This window comes from Dermacentor albipictus, chromosome 1, assembly GCF_038994185.2.
Source record: "Dermacentor albipictus isolate Rhodes 1998 colony chromosome 1, USDA_Dalb.pri_finalv2, whole genome shotgun sequence".
Lineage (NCBI taxonomy): Eukaryota > Metazoa > Arthropoda > Arachnida > Ixodida > Ixodidae > Dermacentor > Dermacentor albipictus.
Window position 1 is genome coordinate 379,630,119 of NC_091821.1, and position 23,348 is coordinate 379,653,466.

Below are 23,348 nucleotides of genomic sequence, written 5' to 3' on the forward strand. Positions count from 1 at the left end.
TGGACTGCCAAATTAATTATAAATAAGGGTTAAGTTTTTTATAATCTTCCCATTCTTGTTAAAGATCTAGAAAGTGAAAAAAGAAATGAATTTTTCCTATCGGTAGATCGAAGCCAATTAAACCCACAGCCCCTGCATGACCGGTACGGTGCTGTATAGATACATTACCAACACTCATATGCGAACGCACAGTTAACCGCAAACATTTAGGCCAATGGGATCTGAGTAAAAGCTGAATATCTCCACAGCCTGACAACGCAGCCTGGTATTCGCATTTCCAGCCTCAACTAGTATATGCGACCAACATTGTGATGTGTGGTTTTACTGGTTATATTATTACAGGCTGCTCGGAAATTCAACGTCTTCTGAGATCCCGTGGTCTGTAAACTTTTATGGCCGACTTTACATATACGTTTAAGTGCGACCTGGGTGCGGTAGCTGCAGCGCCGCTACCGGCCACGGTGACTAATGTGTAGCATTTCAAGTGTTGCCTAACGCGAGCGAGTCACGTAACACGTAATCTCATAGAATCAGATGACTATAGCCAACAAACATTCATGTGCAAGCTCAAGACGTCAAACCTTTCAGAGGCGAGACTCCCATTGGCGTTACTGCCATGACTGCTGAGCGCGAGAATAATCAGCCAAACCGTGGGGCTCCATTACAGAAATTAAGCCACATTGGGCTCTGTCATTCCTTGTGAAGGAGACCACGCGGAGTGCCGACGTATCCTCATCGTGACACGTATCCTCATCGGTCGTGCGTGAATTAGGCAGGTGGTGTCCTTCCAGAGCGAGACAGTTACACATGTGTCCGAAGTACCACATATGCCCCACGCAAGCGTCAGTGTTCTGTGCGCGTCGCGAATGCACAGCCAGACTTTTCTTTCAAGAGGGAAGCGAGCCTTCCTTACTTTTATTGCTTTCTCTTTCACTGGCACCCCGCGGACTCCAAGCTGTGCGCGAGAGAAAGGACCCCGCTCCCTCCGTTCGGTTCCTGAAAGGGACCCAGTGACGACGCTTCGGGGTGTCGGCTGTTGTTTGCCGTGCCTGGGGGCGGCGACGGGGATGGAAACCGCAGTTGGAGAAGCGCGGGACGGGCAGACTCGCCCCACCAGCCCTAGAGACCGGACCACTTTTTTACGGGGCTAAAACTGAACGTTTTGTGTATTTTTAACTTGCTTTTTTGACCTTCTCAGTGTAATTAAAGTTTGTTTTAAATGTTCAACTGCGTTCGACCCGTTATCTAGCTGGACAGCGGACGCTTTGATCCCGTCAAGTGCGATCCGCGAGGCCAGCATAGTCAGATTTTTGTCTACTAAAATTTACACGCTACGTTACGGCGGTAGCGAGGACGACAGTGACGATGATCACTAAAAGAAGAGGCGGTGCCCCCCACGTTAACGAAGACAATTCTGGTTGGTGCATTTTTCCAAAGACAAACGACGGGCAGGACAGAGTGCTCTGCCTTGCCCGTTTTTTATAGAGCTTTCGGCCTTTCAACACTAGTTATTTTCCTAGACGTATCAAAGGCTTATGATACCATCCTTCAGAGCTCAATACTAAATAGTTTGCAGGCCATGGGCGTACAGGGTTATCTTCTGCGCTTCATTCACTCATTTATCAGTGATCGGAAAATTCAAGTGCAGTTAGGAAGTACCACAAGCACCGAAAGGGTGGTATCGCGAGGTGTACCTCAAGGAAGTGTTCTTTCCCCAACGCTCTTTAACGTTGCAATGGCTGGTCTTCCCGCTGAAGTGCAAAAACATTGCAGGCATGTCCATATGTCGATATACGCGGACGACATCTGCCTTTGGTTAACCGGATATCAACACAAGCGTTTAGCTCTGATAGCTCGACAGGCATTACTTTCAGTTCAAAATTACCTTCAAGGTGTGGGGTTGACTCTCTCGGTGGAAAAATCTGGCTTCATAATGTTTCCAGGTAGAGGAAGAAGGTATGCGCGGCTGAAGATAGACCTTAATCAATCTTGTCTTCGACAATTTAAACACAAGCGCTTTTTGGGCGTCATTATCGACTACCGCCTACAGTGGCGACGAGCTGTGGACTCGGTTGTGACATCGATATCTTCGCGTCTCAATGTAATCCGTAGAGTTGCAAGTGAGCAATGGGGAAATCACCCTTCTTCAATGATCAGGTTGCACGAGTGACGAGTCGAATAATGTATCAGCTCCCTTTAATTTCGCTATCGATATCACAGCTGGAACGACTTGAGGTTCTGCACAGAAAGGGCCTAAGAAGGGCTCTTGGCGTTCCGCAGACTGCTCCTAACAATGCAGTACTTTATGAATCTCTATCGAGACCTCTTAGCTTAGTCGCTTCACAAAGGTTATTGATGCAAATTGGCCGCCTCAAACAGACGGCAGCTGGCCGAGCCCTTCTACAGCGCCTTCGAAAGAGATCCGAGTCCCGAGCGTACTTGGCCCTTAATACTCTTGGTTACCTGGGTCTTGACGCTAGAGGTCGAATTAAGAGGTCGAAACCACCTTGGTCTTTCGCGAGCCTCGATAGTTCGTTGGCAGTTCCTCACGTTCGTGCTAAGCGGAGTTCTCCTTTGGCAGCAACGCGTTCGCTCGTACTGGAACATCTTGAAACGGAATATGCACGTCACCTTCAAATTTTTACTGATGGCTCTGTGGACAAGGTCAGAGGATCTAGTGCAGCTGCTTTTCACATTCCCTCTTTGAACTTTGATTGGTCCGTTCGCTTCACTGCAGTCGTGTCCTCCACAACGGCCGAAAGCGTTGCCATTGAGGCAGCTCTCAAAAAGCTACGGTTTTGTACGCCTCAACCTGTGGTCATTCTTACAGATTCGAAATCCGCCCTTCAAAGGTTAGAGCACGGATTCCCTACTGATGCCTTATCTCTAAGCTCCCTACGTTCGGTGCAAAATCTCAGTGTCAAAGGCTTCTCCATACGATTCCAATGGGTGCCATCACACATAGGTATCATAGGCAACGAGATGGCGGACAGCCTCGCCCATAGAGCGCTGTCTGGGATTTCTTCGAGAAAAGTGCCTCAAGAAGACGGGAGACTCTTCAGAGAAGCGGTGTCGTGCCACTTCAGTTCTTTGTGGAGCTCACCTCACAAGCCATGTGTGATCAAGGGTCTCCAAAGAAACCAAGCAACCTTACTGCTACGCATTCGCACGGGCTCTGCTCGTACCCCTGCGTGGATGTTTAAGACTGGCCTGGCGTTATCACCATTATGTTCAACGTGTGGTGTGTGTGGTGACATTGAACATTACCTAATGTGCTGTACTGTGTATAACGCGGAAAGGAGGGTGTTATTCGGGTCTCTCAAGAACACAGGACTTCCTCACAGTTCGCTTCAGGACATAGTTTTCCCGCGCGGGAACCGGTTGTGTAGGAAGGAGGTCTCTCGCCTTCTGTTAAATTACCTACAGGACACGGATTTGGCTTCAACATGGTGAACTGAGGAGTGAACATTTGTAATTGGGAGGTCTGTGTCGGATTACGTGATTTAATTATTTTAAGTGTCGCTACGGTGGAGCAATTGCCGGCAGCAACTGCAAGGCTAATCCCACCAGTAGCCTACAACAACTCAACTCAACTCAACTCAACTGCCCGTTTTTTCTCAGCCGTCGTCATTTATCGCGGTTAAATCTGTGTTAACCTTCGAAAGTGTTTTCCGGCGGCAGCGCGTGAAGTATGCCGTATATCACTGCGAACGACGCAGGCGACGTCAGTAAGCGTAATCAACGCCCTACCGAAGGGCGTTTCACGCTTGCACCTGCTGGAAAGTATACTCGGCAGTTTATTTTCTTATTCGTCCAGCGCAATACGCCATCGCATATCAGAAACGTGTCAACGTCGGAGTGCATGGGCAATGCCGTTCAGAAGGGAAATGCGAAGGGTTGTTATTTTCTATTGCGACCTTTTAGTGGCGCGATCTCTACGAGGTATCAAGGAGGTCGTACACGGTTCAGCAAACTTCCAACAAATAAATAAAAAAAACATGGCGACCGCAATTTCTTCTCCGCCTTCACGACGTACGGAGGTCGTGCATTCGGCCGCTGACAGCGTATAATTAAAAGAAAAAAAAGAACGCACGGACGCCCCCGTCGCTGAGCCGCTCGTTACAGCGTTTGGCCACGCGAAGCAACTAATCAGAGCGTGCCTTTTGTAACCCTCCACGTGCAGAAAAAATACGAGCCCAATAATCATACATTTCCCCGGCGGGCGCGCTCAAGCGTGCATGCATGCACTTCCTGCGCGCCGTTCGACCGCATGCACGCCGACAGTCGCAGACGCGCGGTCGAGCTCCGGCGACGCGTCTGGATTCAGCGCCTGCTCACTAATAAGCATTCGCGATTGCGCCCTCTAAGTGAGCCGAGATGCGCCCGTAATTATAACCGGCGTCGTCATTCAACAAGTGTTGCGCCCGCACGTATTCTACTCGGTTATGCAATACGCGTACACGCTGCGTGCGGATATGTCGCGCGCTTGTGCCTGCGTGTATGCGTGTATACATGTATATGTGCATGTGCGTGCTTGCATGTACGTATTTGTCTGCGTGCGCATGTTTGTGCGCGAGCACGAGCGCAGTTCCCAGCAGCACCAAATCCAGGGTGCTCGGCTGGGTCGGGACGCTCGATACCTGCAGCCCATGCTGGACAGATTATTTTTAAATTTGAAGATGTTGAACGAACGAAGGTTTCGAATAGTTCATCGACACAGAAATCGGGGCTCCATGTATTGTGTTTAAAGAAGCAAGATTTTAGACTCCGTTGCTCTGGGAGCGGGGCTATCATTAAGAAAAAGAAGAAGAAGAAAAAAGAGAAAAGAAACAAGTATGATTCCTCGCGTATTCGATGCGAGGCCGGTTTTATCACGCTAGCGGTATATAGCGATTGCAAAATGGCTGTTTTCGATGCGAAGTGGTCACCGCAAACCGATAGGACGGGAAATGCATTATGCAATGCAAGGCAAATGAGGGCGAGCTAATGATTCGTAGTGAGAGGACATGTAGCGAAGAACACGTTTTAGAGGCAGTCGCGATGTTTATATGCCGAGGGTGCGCGCTAACTAGATGTGCGAAAGAAACTGCCCGAACGAGTGTCGACTTCTCGACACACATACGTCTTTATGTTTGCAAACTGACTTGTGCACTGAGAAGTTCTTACTGCAAAGTTTGGACGGCAGTCGTCAATTTAAAGTTACATTCAGTTACATTCGGAGAAGAAAATCGGTCTGATCCCGAAATCCCCGCTCCATCTATTTTTTTTTTCACAGGACGGGAGTATACACTCAATGGTGCACCTGTCATTGTGCTCTTAGGTGGACCGTTTCCTAGCTGTACTTAGGTAAACGAGCAGCCGCAACAACAAAAAGAAAAAGAGAGGGGGCACCTATTCTGCCCATAAAACAGAGAGAAAGATTAGAGTTACAGAAGTGCAGTGGAAGTTGGCCTCAACTAACACGATGTGACAACCTTTGTTGGCAACTTCAACGTCGAGAGTCAAGCCTACAAAGTTAGTCATCATCGCTGGGGTGCCTGCATCCACTCCAAGCCTTGATCAGCGTTCCTGACATGAAAAATAAAGCTGAAATATTATATTTAGTCCTCGAACAGACCACGCTACAAATCCTGCGTGAGAAAAAGAGCGGACACCTTCACCCTTCATACACGGATGGTTCGGTTTCCTCTGCATCACATTCAAGGCTTATCACATGACGTGCTCGACTGCCGCAAAACTCGCAGTCCTCCATTCGTCTCCGGAGTTCATTATTCAGGAATCGTCCCAGTACTGATGCATCTCCTGCTTACTCTAAGGCAGCTCTCCGCGTCTAATGTCGCCGTTTCATCGCGGACTTAATGAGCAACTATAGTCGCTGATGTCCGATTACTTCATCACGCAGTCGATAAGGGACATAAGAATGTCTATTGGTGTATACCAGGTCATTGCAGCATCTCAGGTAATGGCCACGCGGATGAGACTGCCTGATCTTTCCACGGTGATGTCCACTTCATATCGAATTACCAATGTCAGTAGCTGTCAACAACGGATGCAGCTACAAAGCTTCACTACTTTATGCGCAAGCTTACATCGGTATAACGGATATCGAGAGAACCTGTATACCACCCCTCATCTCCATAGTTAGAACCCGCATCTGCGGCTCCGTATTTCGCCGGCAGTTACAACGAACTGAAACAAAACAAGCCAAGCGTGCAGCTTGGCGTGACATTCCGTAATGGAGTTGCCGAGAGTTTGCAGGCGACCAACTGCGGCTGCAAGAATGCAATCAGGCACCTCCTTTGTTTTCTACAGGGCGGCTATAAGATAGGGCTCTCGACCTCACTAGATAAATTAGACACACGCACCTTGTAGAAAGAAAAAGATCCTCGTATCCAGACCGTCTTCAGCACAGAAAACAATAAACACGTTGCTCCGCTACTTGAAAGCACCAGAATTTAGCGCACAGTGGTGACACGCGGCATCGTATTTGTGGTCACCGTTTCTTTTGCCTATATTTTTTTATTTGATTTCGTTTCTCCTAGTATCGTCTCTAACTCTCATTACTCCCTTTCTCCTGCATAGGGTAGTCAGCCGGTTTTTACAGTCTATCCTCCTTGCATTTCCCTTTCTTCTCCCTCCTCCTCCTTTATGTGCTACGTCTGACAGGTCCAGCGTTTCAAACGCAACCTTGATTAATCGAGAACCCGCAATCCGAAGAATGCTGACTGTTTCGGGCACTAAAATCAAAAATTGTTTGAAGCAGCGCAGCGTTTGTTTTATTGAATTCCACATGAGAAATGAAGATAAGTGTTACCTTGCACTCTGTCAAAAAAAACATGTTTTCCCATTTCGAAATAGTCTTAGCAAAGCTATATTTCATGCCCACCATTGTGATGGTCAGCTTTTATGATTCATGCTTGTTTAAAATTGAGTCAGAGGGGATAACAGAAAGGAAAATCCGCTCTATCTTGGTGCCAGAGGCGCTTACCGCACAATGCCGTCAATGGTTTATTCATCTTGCTGGTTTAATGTTTTCACTGCGGGGCTGTTTTGCCGTCAACGGCGACGCAGGACCTCTGTGAAGTGTGACGTTTCAAACGCCGCGAGCTGACGATGCATGCACGCTCAGAATACAGCGTGAACGTAGAAAACTGCCGTTGGATATTGCAAAATCACTTAAGTGCAGACAGAAACGGCCTTCACCGGAATAAACTTTAGTAAGACGGTCACTCCGCGCACGTATGCGTAGACATGCGGATTCGACAGAACGGTGAGATTTGAGCAAAAAAATATGGCGTTTAACTCGTTTGTAAAACAGAACAATACACAATAAAAGGCGACCTTGGGTGCCACATGTATTCTTTCTGATCTCAGGAGCTTAAACGCCTCCAAACGTGCACGAGTGTTCACGTCCACTGCTATGGCATGATCCGTGTGCGGCTCCGAATCTCCACAGCTTGACCTCTGAAGCCACGATCTCAAACTATTTCTGCGAACCTTTGCCAGTTCAGCTGATCCAGGATGTCTGTTACGGTGGTTGGCACCTGATCGATCCTTTGAACTATAGCCCTCATAGAAAATTCGGCGTACCTGTATACGCCGCATCGAACGTATGTTCATTGCACAGAGGTCAGCGCGCGTGCTGACAAGACACTCTTGAAGTTCTCTGAAGACATTGGAAGGAAGGAAGGAAGGAAGGAAGGAAGGAAGGAAGGAAGGAAGGAAGGAAGGAAGGAAGGAAGAATGGAAGGAAGGAAGGAAGAAAGAAAGGAAGGAAGGAAGGAAGGAAGGAAGGAAGGAAGGAAGGAAAAAGTGGAGAAGGAAAGGCAGGGAGGTTAACCAGTTTAGCTCAACTGGTTTGTTACCATACACATGGGAGCGGGAGGGAGGGGATGAAATATGGGGAGGAGAGAGAGAGAGCGAGAGAGAGCGAGCGAGACAGAGAAAGAGAGAGAGAGCACATAGCATAGCACACACATCGACATTGGCATTCTGCAGGGAACACCTATGGTAAGGACAGGCGAAGTAGATGAACCAATGAAGGCGGAGCAAATAACGGCAAAGCTTTTGGGCGAAGCTTTAACCTTCCGCATACTGCTACTAATCGTCGTAGTCACCATCGTGACTCAAAAAGTGACCGTCTGTGATTGCTTGTTTGCCTTGTTCGACGCCAACTCGTAAATGGATTGCGACGTCCACGCGGCTTTCTCCTCCAGTGATCACCGATGACAGCAGCAATGCTTTCTTCGGTGCTGGCTGGCTAATTAGTTAATAATAATGTTATATATACAGCGCTTATATGGACAACGGACGAAGGACAAGGAGAATACGGGACATGCGCTGTTCTGTGTTCGCTGTCCTTCTTCCGTTGTTTTTACGCGCTGTGTAACGTATACGCCAAGCGTACAGTCACTGTCTGAGTCGGCAGCCTTCGGAAAACACAAGATGGCAGGAGGTCTAGTCCACTCACGCACCGACGTTCAGAACGTGAGGAAGCGGGTGCCTACACTCTTGTTTTTGAGGTAGTGTTTCTGTGCTCCATCATGGGAGACAGTGGGGCGACAGGATACGTGCTGTACTCCCACTCCTCTGACCCCTCTGACCTCCTATTACATAGTATAGCATGGAATAGCTGGTCAGGGGCAGGCTGCTGCGTCCAGCCCTCCCCGCCTCTGTTCTTACTCAACTTTCTTATCTCTTATGGGGGTCGACGTCTTCTGTTCGTTTTTGACCCCTGAATGGTAATGTATATAGAACGTTACGATACAGAATGAAACACTTAAAGGTGCGCACTGCGTCGGCACTTCTTCAATACCAAGAGCAAATTCACGATCTGCCTCGAACAACATACATTCAACGCAGAACAAAATGAGTTTGATGCAGAGCTTTCGTACGGTCTGGTTGCTTCATGATTTATTTAGAGTAAACAGCTGTGGGGAGGCGCAAGAAAAATAAACATGCTCTCGCAGTCGTGTCTGTTCGTGCATCTCTTCCATCATCCTCGTGCGTCTGCGCACCTGCTGGAACTGAAACAAAAGGAGGCTGTCGCTTGAAAGAGTGTTTTATAATTTTTTTTATTAATCAACTGCGACATTTACTAAGCAGTCTTCCGTTCGGAGGCTGATATACCAGGCTTGTTTTCTTCCTTCTTTTTTAGTAGAAATTTTATTCAGGCGCAAAAAGCTCAACGCGTTATGGATTGACAGTCAGGCTGGTTGGCAGTTGATTCGAGTTGAGTTCTAGGATGACGAAACACAGAGAAGGGCGTCCGATCATGTCCTTTGCATTCATTTGTTATTGCTTCCTTATCAATGGTTTATGTCGCGCTCCCTGTCTGTTAGATGGATTAAGATATAATCTTACTGCTACCGTGGAAGAAGAGCTTATTTGGATGTGGTAAATTTTCACATTTATTATTGCCGCTTGATATGATGTATAACTAGGCAAACCAACAGAATTTGAACTATTGTCCGTACAAAAGCGAGCTATGCATGTAATTTGTAACATACATCCTGCACCGTAACCTGTTCTAGACATACCAAAAGATACAGAATAGTCGACGTCAGAAAACTACCCATATATAAATTAGATTTAGAAAGTTATTGCCAACACAACGATAATATATTTATCCATATTTCACAGCCGACATTATATAAAAACAGCTGAACCTTATAGTTTAAAACACAACGGCGAAACCACCTTCACTTATACCGATTACGGCCAGCAAACATTTAGTTCAGAAATACTTTAATTATTCAGCGAGTACCAGATTATCATTCACAGGTTTCTGTGATCATGGACTTGATTCTTTGCTTTGGGAGTGCGATCAAATTAATAGTATATAAATCGTACTATTTGCGCTGACGTCAGTTTGCTTATTAGTAATATATATACGTATAGACTCTTTCTGGGGCCATGATATGTGTCTCTGAAATTCACTCAATTACTCCTTCAGCAGCAAATCATTTCTGAATGTAAAATTTAAGTCGTGCTTTTTGTATCACATTGTTGTGCCCACATGTTTTGTATCGCCGCTGCGCCTTTGGGGATGGCATGACCGCGTCAGGTAATCTTATCCATGATCCTGGGACAATTGCCAATACCCCCCCCCCCCATTTAAAGAAAAAAGAGAAAGGAAGAAAGAAAGGAAGAATGTATATGAAAAGATAAATGGCACATGACTGACTATATATAGCAGCTGACGGAGAACACATGTTTCTGCACATATGTTCTCTGACTCCACACAACAAGTAATGACGTCTCGCATATGCGAGACGACTTTGCGGGGAGATTCTGTTCATTATGTTGCTCTTCATTTCCTGCGCGCTCCGCAGTGCGAAAATAAATAATTTGCTATTGTTTCGTAGGCCGACGTTAATAGGTCACGCTATATATGTTATTTTGCTTGTGTATGATCGTTTTGATCGCTTTACGTCCCATATTGTGTATACGTCTCGCGCTTTAGGCAATCACTCTAGTTGAAAGTCACCCATGTGCGGTTTTTCTTCGGCCATGCTTGTGCCGATAGCCTCCCGCGCGGCGTACATGCATACGTAGTAAACACACCTTGAAAAAGACAAGTCCACTTGTCGAAACGTTGGCTCCCGCTTTTATCTTGTTCTCGTTCTGCTCATCGTAGTAAACAGTTGTCATTTATCGTTGCCGCCAAGTGGAAGTTACGTGTTTTTTTCTGTCAGCCTGAAGTTCACAAATATTCTCTGATAATTAAACGCAGGATAGAGAAAAAAGAAAGAAAACTCATGTAAACAACTGTCCGGCAAAAAAAGAAAAAGGATTCCGTAGGCTACGTCCCCTTGCAATCTGCCCTCTTCCGGTTGCAACCAAAATAGGTGCTGATCGCTTCTTTCAGCGGCTGTACCACTTGAAACCGCCGCTTTGTTGCATGTAAACTCTTGCGAGCTTGTGTTGTCTATTTTTTAAAGAAATTATAGTCACGCCTATGCTCAGCTTGCAGTCGCCAACAGGTGTCGCAATGTCTGCAGCACAGGACGGTATTTGATTGATTGCTTTTAAACTCTGAGGATCTCGGCTACATTCGAAGAAAACGTCGTAATGGATGGCGTCGGTTTAATTTTTACGAGTTTGCTTAACGTGAACCGAACTGCCCGTACGCGAGAGCTTTCGAATTCTGCCACATTGCAGCACGTGATCGCTGAGAATGGGAATCTAACCCGCAAACTTTCGTTGAGGAGGATATTATAGCGTCGCCTCGGAGCCATCTTGGTGGGTATAGAAGTTGCCCTGCCGTGTATATTGTTGTGCGATTCGGGATATGTTTTAGAAGAGGAGGAGGAAAACACAAATAGAGCGGGTTCAAGAAAGAAGGCTACAGGAATATAACAAAAGAAGAGCGCGTTCCACTTGCAGCCGTTTGTTATAGCTCTCTGTGTGCGAGAACTGTCGAAAATGGACAGAAGTTACACCCGCAGAAGGTGTCACTTTCCCTTTACCCTTAGAAAGTGACAGAATAGACGTGTTGGAACCATCGATGCCGACACAATCAAGCTAGAAACGTGTGTATTTTTCTGCGTCGGTCCAAGTCACGATGGACCCCCGCTTTGACCCCAGCTCGCAATAGGGAGTTTTAGAATAGGGGCCCCAATAGTTTGGGGCCCCAAAGAGCTTTGCGGGTGTTAGCGTTGGGGCACGTAGGACTGAAGAGTTTTAGAATAGGGTTTTACGTTTGCGGATACCGTCTTGCGCTGACAGCGCCACTACGGCGTCAAAGAAAAGCTATTAGAAATAATTAAATAACATATACCATTTTGTGATAGGAATAATAACTTTGACTTGCGTGTATTCGTGTTTAATTACAATTTAGAGGTTATTCTGTAAGCAGCAAACAATTAGTTGCGCTTAGTTTTGAGCAAACCAACTTTACAAGCCTTCACCAGCCAAGCTTAGCCGCGTTAGGCCTACGAGCCATAAAATCCACAATCGAATTCAAAATCAGCGGCGTCTAATGAGTCAATCTTCACAACACACGCTAGCTGAGAGAAAGCGATAACCGCAGTCACTTCTCCTAGCTTGCGAACTTCACGCGTTACCGCGAATCGAACCCAGTTTTGTGCTAGGTTAGAGCCGTCGCTTCGATGGGTGCCGCCATGTTTGCCGACGCAAAGTTTTTGGGGCCGCTATTTGGGCTCACGCTAAATCGGTGAAATAGCGTTCCCAACGCAAAACCCAAACGGAGTTTGCGTCTTGCGCATGCGCAGTGGCTTCGACGCTATTTCTTTGGGGCCCCAAAACGTTTGGGGCCCCTATTCTAAAACTCTCTAATATCGAAAGCAGGCGTCCAGCACGAGCGGGTTAATTTAACTAGGCCTAAGTAAGGGAGACTACAACACCAGCCACTGTGACGATTTCCGGGATGTTTTAAGAATCGGGGACAGTGCAGTGGAAGGAGATACACTGCAAAGCATTTCACTGCTACTCAAGCTACCGAACACTGCTGTTTGGTTGCAAGCCGACGCAGCGACAGAAGAAAGGAGCGAGCTTGTGACGCCGTGGTTGCGTATATAGGGAAGGAGTAGAGTTTCGTTGGGGGAAATCTAGGGAGGCAGGGGCATGGGCACCACGCAGCTACAATTCTATATTTCCCATTTATCCCAAAAGGCACCGCGACAGAACCGTTTCCTCTGTATTTTACGTCCTGCTCGCGCGCTACGTGTCGTTCCTAAGCGTAGGAGGCAAGCCACGGGTCTTGTTCCCCCTTCTCTGTCTTTCTCTAGCACATCGGCGGCAGTCAAGTCCTCGGCGCACGAACGGCGCTCGCTGAGCGTCGGCGGTCGTCGTTCGCCATGGATTTCACGCCGGGCGCTCTCTCGACTAGGGAGGACGCTGGGGAGCGCCCGGGAGTAGGCAGGGCCCCGGCGTGCCCTTCATGGCGGCGTCTTTCGCGGGGCGAAGATCGATACGGCACTCGGCTGTTCCAGGCGCCTCGCACTCACTGTGCTGCCGCACGCTCTACGACTGTCAATGGTGCCTTTAAGCAGGAGCCCGAGGGAGCAGCCGTTATTTCACGCTGACATCAGGAAACAGCTCTATTTCATTAGAGCGAGACGCGTCTGGCTTGATGCAAGCAGTATAATGCATGGTCCGTAAGCTTTTGTGATTCTAGAAACCTCTCGCTAATGCCACCAGACGTATTTGTTAGGCTTGGTTGGTCTTTCTGTGTTCTCAAGGGACGATTTGAGACTGCGGTGCCGATACGCTTTGTTATAACGTATGCTCACCGCGTCGTTCAGTATGACCATAGAATCAGGCTAGCATGCTGTCAACAGCACGCCGCTATTCAAGCAAAACTGCGTAGTGGAAAACACAGCCCTCGCTATTTGAGACCCTATGTGTGTTGTAGCGAGCCTGTGCGACACATCGGCGGAAGACAGGTTTCGGCTGTTTAGGTCAACACAGAACGTATATATTCGTTACGGCTGCACACTCCGTGATCTACAAATAAAATGCACCACCAGAACCCACGATACGGAAGACGGAACATTGTTGAAGCAGGAAGTGCTCTTTTGTAAACGCGAGCTAAATCTTCGTAATACATCAGTAACCTGATCGCAAACACAAAACCAAAGACGTGCACGGAACACAAAAGGGCATTTTATTTACATTTTTTAAAACCGACGTCCAACTCCTGATCGTGACCGAAGCTCCCCTACGAGAGTGGTTTCACACAGGACAATATAGAGCAGCAGCGTAGCCTGTGGACTGGCCAACATGTTACACTTGCGTCGAGGTCCGGCCCTTCCGCCATTGACCACAGGTCCGTTTACGCGCGCACTGCTTCGATGCTGTTAACGAGGGCGTCAATACGCACCGATATTAGAAGGTGATCTCCGGCAGTGATAGCTGTTCTGGTAATACTCTTCGTTGCTCGAGGACACACAGGGCCTGAGATCTTTTCTTGGGGCTCGTTATTTTAGGTTACAAGACTTACTGCTAACAAGAAAATGTCGATCTTGCTCGTGGGTAACGTCGCTCGCACATGGTTCCCGTCTAACTCCTGTGAACGAGGTGTGCTTTGCATGCAAGAACGAGACAGACAGGAAGTATTCACTAGGGTTGCAAATTAGACAAGTCGGTACCAATCCATCTTGAACGGCACCACTTTTATTATTGTTATGAATAATGTAAACATATATACAAACACCACAAAGAGAAAGAAAGAAGAGCTAGCAACTGTCTCGTAAATGTCTCCTAAAAATGACACCGCGCCGATCTGCTTGAAGAGGAGCAAAAAAGGAGAGAGAACACAAGAAGGAGGCAAAACAAGGGAAAGCGGAGAGAAAGGCACCCCAAAACACATCACACAGCGGATTCACGCAGACTGTCAGCGTTACACAGCGGAAAGTCTATAGTCCCACGGTTGACAAGAAAGCCAGCACAACTTCGTGAGCTTCTTATTCTTATGGAGTTTAAGCACCACACTTTGGAAGTAGGATATCGGGCACACGCGAAAACAAAATATATACACAGGCTGTGTTATTTCCCCTGTCCCTGTCAAAAGTGGTGGTGATGACTTCCAGGCTTTCGTTCGGCGAGCGGCGGAGTTGCAGGACACCGCCATGCGGCGTGTGGCCTTTACTTCGCGGGAGCCCGCTGTGCCTCGCGCCGCGGATGCTTTTTCTTGCGGGCGCATCGAACACTGTTGCAAGAACTGCCCACAAGAACTGCCCGCAGGTCATTCGCAACCAAACGCGGCCACTTCCAACACCGCGGGTACGAGTCGTCAACATAGGGGAGCGCACTGCTCTTGTGGACGCTGGAGCTAAGCGTACGGCGCTGCATAGCCGCCACGTCCCGGTCGGGCTCGAGTCTTGGGACGAAGCACCCCTTCGAGGCCTCGATCGGCGGCAGTGTAATGCCTGTCGGGGCGCTTGACCTTCGGTTCCACACTGAAGCCCGAAGCAAGCTCACAGCCGCGGTTCCCGTCTTCAAATCCAATTAATCTAATTCTGAAAGCTGATTACCACCTCTCTGGCGAAGTCCAGCTCACTATCGAGGGCGGTGTAGTCGACATTCGTCCCTTGGCCTCGAGTCCGTCACCTCCTCAGTGTTCTCAAAGTGAGCAACAAAAGTCAACGACATTCTCAGTCGTTGTCGAATGACACAATGCACTTTTTGCAGACAGTAAGTACTGCGCAGTTTCCCGCGACTATAGCTTGCTAGTGCAGCATATTCCAAACCGAAAACCATCCGCTAGTGTCCGTACACTGTAATAGTTTCCACCCTTAAGGGTACACTCTTGTCGGATATTTCTGTGCGCACAAAGGCTGTCAGATTGATTACACAGTTTTCAACTACGTCTTTTGTCACCGATCGTCTAGTTAAACATCCGTTGTCGGCCTCTATAAATTTTTGTAAGGCCTTAACAGTAAGGGTGTTTACCAGTACGAGAAGAAAACACCGTTAAGTGTGTAAAAATTTTTACAGCCTACCATTGGGACAACACGCTGCACGAGAACGAACTGTTATTGACGAACTGCATGCAGGAAATGTTTGTCCCCTAACGTCGTCAGGCCGTCTTCCAGTCCGCAAGCTGCGCCTGCCGTTCTTGTCCGAAAAAAGAAAAGAACAGCAGTCTACGATTTTGTCTTGACTACAGGGAGCTAAACAAACGCACCATAGACCAACTGCCACGTATTGACGACGCCATTGACACAGTACGAAATTAAAGGTTATTTTCATCCTTAGATTTAAGAACAGGGTATTGGCAAATGAACGGTTCTGAAGAATACAAATGCAAGGCGGCCTTCCTTGCGCCTTCTGGCTTGTACTAGTTGAACCCAATGCATATCGGGCTGCGAACAGCTCCAAATACATTTTAGCGCACCATGAACGCCTTATAATATAGGTTCGCTGAAAGACCAAGCCTGCATTGTGTACCTGGGCCTCATCCTATAGTTGTCGGCGCAACTGAAGAACACCTGCGAAATTTCTACGAAGTACTAGAAAGTTTTCATGGCTCCGCGTTACGGCTCAACTGGCTCAACCGCGAAAGATGCAGTTTGAGTTGACCACTATGTATCTTATCTCGGTTATACAATTTCCCAGGAGGGCGTACAGCCCCTTCCCGAAAGGATAGAATCCGTAGCCAACTATCCTATATATGCCAACCTGTATTAGGCAGCTGCAGATATTTCTAGGGATCGCGTCGTAGCTGCGCAATTTTGTCCCCAACTTCTCGTCAACTGCAGCTCCGTCCACCTTCGTGCGAAAGAACCAATTTTGAATGGAGACCACCGCAGAGCAAATCATACTGGTCTCCCGACTGGATGCACAGGGAGTATGGCCGCGCGGCGTGCGTCGAGTCATGCATGCATGCCATCGATGGCATGCATGTACAGCTATGTGGCTGCCGGTGAACTCCAGGCTATAGGGCGCAAGCTCCAAGAGTCGCACTTTATCGCAGATGTAGATTGCGATGTCCTCTCTCTCCGCTTGCTGGCGCGACCACATTTCCCTGAGGCGACCGCGTCATAAGTGCTCGGTTCAGATATCAGCGCCGCACTCCAGTTAGCCATGTACAGGATACGTGCTTCCTTGGTAGCGATGTCATGCTTGAGCCGCTCCACGGAAGTGACTTGCCGCGAGGGATTTCTCGGCACAGACTGATCAGTGCTTTAATGATCGGGCGCCGCAGCACGGACTTAATGTCAAGAATTCATGGTATTGGAAGCCTAATGGCCGCACATTGCAATGAATGCGGGTTTTATTTAAAGTTTACCAAAAACGAAGTTTATAGGCAGGGGTATATATAGAGATAAGACTGAAAGGAAAGCAATGGAGGCCAAGTACATCAAGCGAAGGGGTGATGCTTGCGCCAGCATGACTGACGTCTTTATCGAGAAGCGATAAAGAATTGTCTTTTTTTTCTGTGCGACTCTCTTCGCATTTCTTTTGGTTAGCATGCGCAATTGAAAGATTAATATTCATGCTCTGTTATTGTTTTTGTAGCAGGTTCGCCAAGATCACGTGACTTAGCTGTACATAAACAGCTAAGTCACAGCTAAACAGCGAACTCTTGACCTTAATAAACTCAGTTGGAAGCTGGCGCCCGCTAGCTTAAACCAAGATTCTGTTTGAGCAAAAATCGCTGTCAAAAGTCTACGTTCAAGATGGAAGAGAAAGAAATAATAAAGCAGTAATACATTCACACGGATTCCCACAAGAGCAAGGCCATGTTGTAGGCCTCGCATAAGAAATAAATTAGTGTGGGTTGCTTAACGTGGCAGTAAGGTGAAGTTTAGCGTACTAGTGCAAAAACCTAACGCGTATAAGTTGCACCTACGCGACCTTTTAGCTATACTCTCTCAGAGAAAAACCTCGCAATTGCACGTTGGTAGCGATATAGCGCACAGAAATGTGCACGTACAAATACTGCAACACTTCGTCGTTCCCCTGTCGTAAAACATCCTATAGGTGCCGTACAAATGAAGCAAACGATCGATAAAGGAATCAGACAGGAGTGTACAAAGGACTATTCGACACAAAGCGATAAAGGTGCGTGACAAAATGACTTGGACGCACTTCGCTTCGAACGATCCATGAAGCGCCAGTCGCCGCAGTGGCTGGTCTGCAAACAACGGAGCGTTCCATCACGGAGTGGCGCGGAGTCGCCTGTTGTGTTACTGGCAAAAAGGCGACCCTGCCGCCATTTGTTCGTCTCTTAGGTACTGTGCATTAAGGCAGAATATAATTGATATCGTAATAAATGTGAGAAGAAAAAAAAGAAGAGGAAGAATACGCTTTCTTCTTTTTTTCTGCTCACTTTTATTGCGATATCAACTATATGGAGACCAGGCGAACTTCCGCCATTATCGTCACCATTGCCGTTGGTGCTGTGATCCGTATGTTCTTCGGCGTGTTGGTCATATGCTATATGATTGAAACGCAAAATTTGCTGCTCTACCAGGTCTTCGGGTCCAGACATCTATACGTTAGAGCAGTAGATGCCAGGGCGCTGTTGCTTTCTGGCTATAGCAGGAGTTGCCTTGAGTGCTGCTTTGAACCAACATGACGCGACCGCATGTAGTTGTATGTAATACTTCCCGAAAAATTCAACCTAAACGCTATAAACCTTGGTATCGAGGTGAATGCTTCGCCCTTCGGGCGAAGGTGCCAGCTTTACAAAAAGCGAAGCTTTCTTTGCGAACACTCCCGGACTTTCCTGACTGTGGCTGCTGCTGGGTTCTGCTGCTGTCCGACCAAATAACTCGCGCTCAAAAGACAAAAAAAAATTAACTGGTACGCGCCCTATGGTGGGATCGAAGCTCGGTCCCCCAGATCAGCAGCCCGATGCTCTTAACCATTAGCCCACGCTCGCTCTCATTCTTCTTTATTGCCGGTTTCGGCAAAACGAAAACACACTGCAATTGTCAAAACGATCTAGTCACTATAGCTTCGCTTCGCTTCGCTTTAAAATTTATTCGATACACCCAAGTCCTCAAGCACTATAATCCAAGCAGGCGGTTCAGGCAGCGTCATACACACCTGTCTGTATAGTGCACAACACTTTCAATGATGTTTAAACCTGCATGTGTGTTTTTCGTATGCTAGCTGCCCCTTTCCGAGTTTGCGCGCGATGCATGTGCGTTTAGTTTCTCATCTTTTTTTCTTTTTTATTATTTGTTTCGTCCTTTAACATCTTGCTTTATAGTTTACATGTAGTAGCATGGGAAACCTTTTGCTCACCTAGCCTCTTGACCTATATGTAAAGTTTATCTCACCAGCGTGCACGTATTTTGACATACTGGTTGGTGTACATATGCACGGTCTCCTCGTGACACATTAATTCTTTGAATACGCAAATTGTTTTCATGCATGGGTGGGCTATGTGGTGCGAATATATAACGTAACCTGCGGTAGTGCTGTTCAAGAATATGCGCGTACTGCGCGCCATGGACGCGCCACTGGTGGCGGCCTTGCGCAGAACACACGGGAGAGTAGCAAGCCGCCCGCCGCAGTTTGGTGTGTCGTTGATAGTGCTTCTCTGTCTTATTCACGTTTTCAGAGCAAAATAGGCAACACACTTCGCATGTGTGGGGTGGCCAAAGCTTCAAGAAATGTCTGAGAAGAATTGTTGCAGGGTCGGGGGCTCAAATACCGGCGAAAACGTGCCGGCGATACGGCTCTAATCATTCCCCGCAAAGCCTCATCAGCGGGAGCAGCGGGAGCAATGGATCGTCACTTCGGTGGGAAATTTCTTGTTCTCATTCTTTCCTTTTTCGCGTCGGTGTTTCTTTTTCCACTCGCTTATACACCAGAACACCGTGAATTCAAAGGGCGCCGCCATATTGATGAGCGCCGGTCGCGCCATCTATCCCAAGCGCCGCGAAGTAGCAGGCCTGGGCTTCCACGCCGGGAGATGCGACCCGGCGCGAAAGCGAAACTTGGGCTTTTTAGCTGGGCGGAAGGCGTGTTTCACGTTTTAGAGCGCAGCTCTTTGGCGTCCGTTCCTGGGTTTCGCGTCGTCGTCGGCGTTGTCGTCGGCCTCGTAACCAGCTCCGCCCCCCTTTCATCCCCCCAGCGCTAGCAGCGACCGACTGATACCGCTGGATGCCGCTGACGCCGCTAGAGAGTCAAGATAACGTGACTGCATAGAACACCGTCGCCGCCATGCAGAAAGAGGAGGAAAGGGTCCCCCCCCCCCTGCTCTTGTGTGGCGGATAGGGTGCTCTTCAGCTGCCGACGCGCCGGTTATTTCACGTAGGCCCCGGCACGTCGACGAATACGTGACCACCTTCCCACGGCTAGACCTGGTTCTTAGCGCTGCGGAAGCGAGGGTATCATATTGTTTGTGTCGGCATCGGCGGCGTTGTCCCTGAAACCAACTCCGCAGCTGGGGTTGACTCACTATTGGCGTCAGCGGCATCAGTCAGTCGCTGCTATCTCTTCCCTCCTCCCTTTATCGTGTTGTCCGCTTGCTGCGCGCGCTTCTGCCCCCATCGTTTGCCGCTGGGTGTACACGCCGCCCCCCTCCCCCCTCTTCCTGCGAGTCTCCGGTTGTCAAAGCGCCGGCTCGAACTTAATTCCTTTCTTCGCTCCTCCTCCAATGCAACCCCTGTGCGGTGGCAATCAGAGAGCCAGATCGGTGGCGGCGGATCTGTATATGTGCACCGCCCGAGCCGAAATTGCCGCTGCCGTTCGCCCTGTGCGGTGGCAATCAGAGAGCCAGATCGGTGGCGGCGGATCTGTATATGTGCACCGCCCGAGCCGAAATTGCCGCTGCCGTTCGCCACTGCGAAATTATCTGCCAGTTCTTTCTGAGCCATGAGCGAGACGACCGATGGAAGTCCTCCGTCTGCTGCTGCTGCTAAACGAGCTGCCAGAGCAGAGGCCCAGCGCTGTCGCCGTCAGAATCCAGAGGTGCGTGCCGCCGAAGCAGAAGCTTACCGTCGCCGCCGTCGAGATGATCCAGGAGTACGCGTCGCCGAAGCAGAGGCTAAGCGCCGCCGCCGAGAAGACCCTGCCGTTCGCGCCGCCGAAGCGGAGGCTCATCGCCGCCGTCGAGAGCAACCAGCAGTAAGCGAGGCTGAAGCAGAAGCTCATCGCCGCCGCCGAGAAGACCCTGCAGTTCGCGCCGCCGAAGCGGAGGCTCATCGCCGCCGTCGAGAGCAGCGAGGCTGAAGCAGAAGCTCATCGCCGCCGCCGAGAAGACCCTGCAGTTCGCGCCGCCGAAGCGGAGGCTCATCGCCGCCGTCGAGAGCTGGTACGTTCACACTGAGGAATCCGGCGTCTACAGCGAATGGAATTCTCCTGCCGCCGAAAATCGCGTAGTTCACACTGCTTGCGGACCGCGCCGCCGGAAAGACATACAGCGCCATCTGCCCCATAAAATGCTAACCTCCAATCAAGCGCGGGATGTCCCGGATGTTCGCGCGGCTCGAAATTGCGCAGCAGTTGTCTCCGCTCGCGTCGATTTCGTGTGTTTATGTTGCGCGTCTCCACCATTGCTTGGAAAGACAATGATGAACCCCGAGCAAGAAGAGGCAGTACTGCTCGGCCTGTTGGCAAGCACCTTTCTGGCGATGCATGACGCGCAGAAGCATTCGCCGAGGAGACGGCGGCAGCGGCGTTGGTGGGTTCGCCCACCAATCTCGCGACCGATGTTGTGCCACAAGTCGTCCTTCTGCACGTTGTCTTTGTGCTTCAAGTGGCGCTTATCGTAGAGGACTGGGTGGTTGCGCACCAGTTCGATCAGCATTTCGGATGTGGATGTCGCGGCGAACTTTGATGACTGCGACGACTGCGACATGACGTGAGACTCGGCCGCCATCTTTGGAAGTTCTGTTTCGCGCTCCCCGATTGGTCAGCGCCGCGCGGCGGCGAGGCAATCCGGCGGCAGCTGCCGCAAAAATCGGTACGGGAGCGATCGGCGCGGAAGGGGCTTTTCCGGCGGATCTCGCCGCCGCCGAACTGGGTTCCGCCGAACTGGGCGCCGCTCCAGACGCCGAATGTCTCAGTGTGAACGGGAGCGAGGCTGAAGCAGAAGCTCATCGCCGCCGCCGAGAAGACCCTGCCGTTCGCACCGCCGAAGCGGAGGCTCATCGCCGCCGTCGAGTGCAACCGCCCCGTTCACACTGAGACATTCGGCGTCTGGAGCGGCGCCCAGTTCGGCGGAACCCAGTTCGGCGGCGGCGAGATCCGCCGGAAAAGCCCCTTCCGCGCCGATCGCTCCCGTACCGATTTTTGCGGCAGCTGCCGCCGGATTGCCTCGCCGCCGCGCGGCGCTGACCAATCGGGGAGCGCGAAACAGAACTTCCAAAGATGGCGGCCGAGTCTCACGTCATGTCGCAGTCGTCGCAGTCCTCAAAGTCCGCCGCGACATCCACATCCGAAATGCTGATCGAACTGGTGCGCAACCACCCAGTCCTCTACGATAAGCGCCACTTGAAGCACAAAGACAACGTGCAGAAGGACGACTTGTGGCACAACATCGGTCGCGAGATTGGTGGGCGAACCCACCAACGCCGCTGCCGCCGTCTCTTCGGCGAATGCTTCTGCGCGTCATGCATCGCCAGAAAGATGCTTGCCAATAGGCCGAGCAGTACTGCCTTTTCTTGCTCGGGGTTCATCATTGTCTTTCCAAGCAATGGTGGAGACGCGCAACATAAACACACGAACTCGACGCGAGCGGAGACAACTGCTGCGCAATTTCGAGCCGCGCGAACATCCGGGACATCCCGCGCTTGATTGGAGGTTAGCATTTTATGGGGCAGACGGCGCTGTATGTCTTTCCGGCGGCGCGGTCCGCAAGCAGTGTGAACTACGCGATTTTCGGCGGCAGGAGAATTCCATTCGCTGTAGACGCCGGATTCCTCAGTGTGAACGTACCATAATGGTACGTTCACACTGAGGAATCCGGCGTCTACAGCGAATGGAATTCTCCTGCCGCCGAAAATCGCGTAGTTCACACTGCTTGTGGACCGCGCCGCCGGAAAGACATACAGCGCCATCTGCCCCATAAAATGCTAACCTCCAATCAAGCGCGGGATGTCCCGGATGTTCGCGCGGCTCGAAATTGCGCAGCAGTTGTCTCCGCTCGCGTCGAGTTCGTGTGTTTATGTTGCGCGTCTCCACCATTGCTTGGAAAGACAATGATGAACCCCGAGCAAGAAGAGGCAGTACTGCTCGGCCTGTTGACAAGCACCTTTCTGGCGATGCATGACGCGCAGAAGCATTCGCCGAAGAGACAGCGGCAGCGGCGTTGGTGGGTTCGCCCACCAATCTCGCGACCGATGTTGTGCCATAAGTCGTCCTTCTGCACGTTGTCTTTGTGCTTCAAGTGGCGCTTATCGTAGAGGACTGGGTGGTTGCGCACCAGTTCGATCAGCATTTCGGATGTGGATGTCGCGGCGGACTTTGATGACTGCGACATGACGTGAGACTCGGCCGCCATCTTTGGAAGTTCTGTTTCGCGCTCCCCGATTGGTCAGCGCCGCGCGGCGGCGAGGCAATCCGGCGGCAGCTGCCGCAAAAATCGGTGCGGGAGCGATCGGCGCGGAAGGGGCTATTCCGGCGGATCTCGCCGCCGCCGAACTGGGTTCCGCCGAACTGGGCGCCGCTCCGGACGCCGAATGTCTCAGTGTGAACGGGGCATAAGCGAGGCTGAAGCAGAAGCTCATCGCCGCCGCCGAGAAGACCCTGCCGTTCGCGCCGCCGAAGCGGAGGCTCATCGCCGCCGTCGAGAGCAACCAGCAGTGGCTGAAGCAGGAGCTCATCGCCGCCGCCGAGAAGACCCTGCAGTTCGCGCCGCCGAAGCGAAGGCTCATCGCCGCCGTCGAGAGCAACCAGCAGTAAGCGAGGCTGAAGCAGAA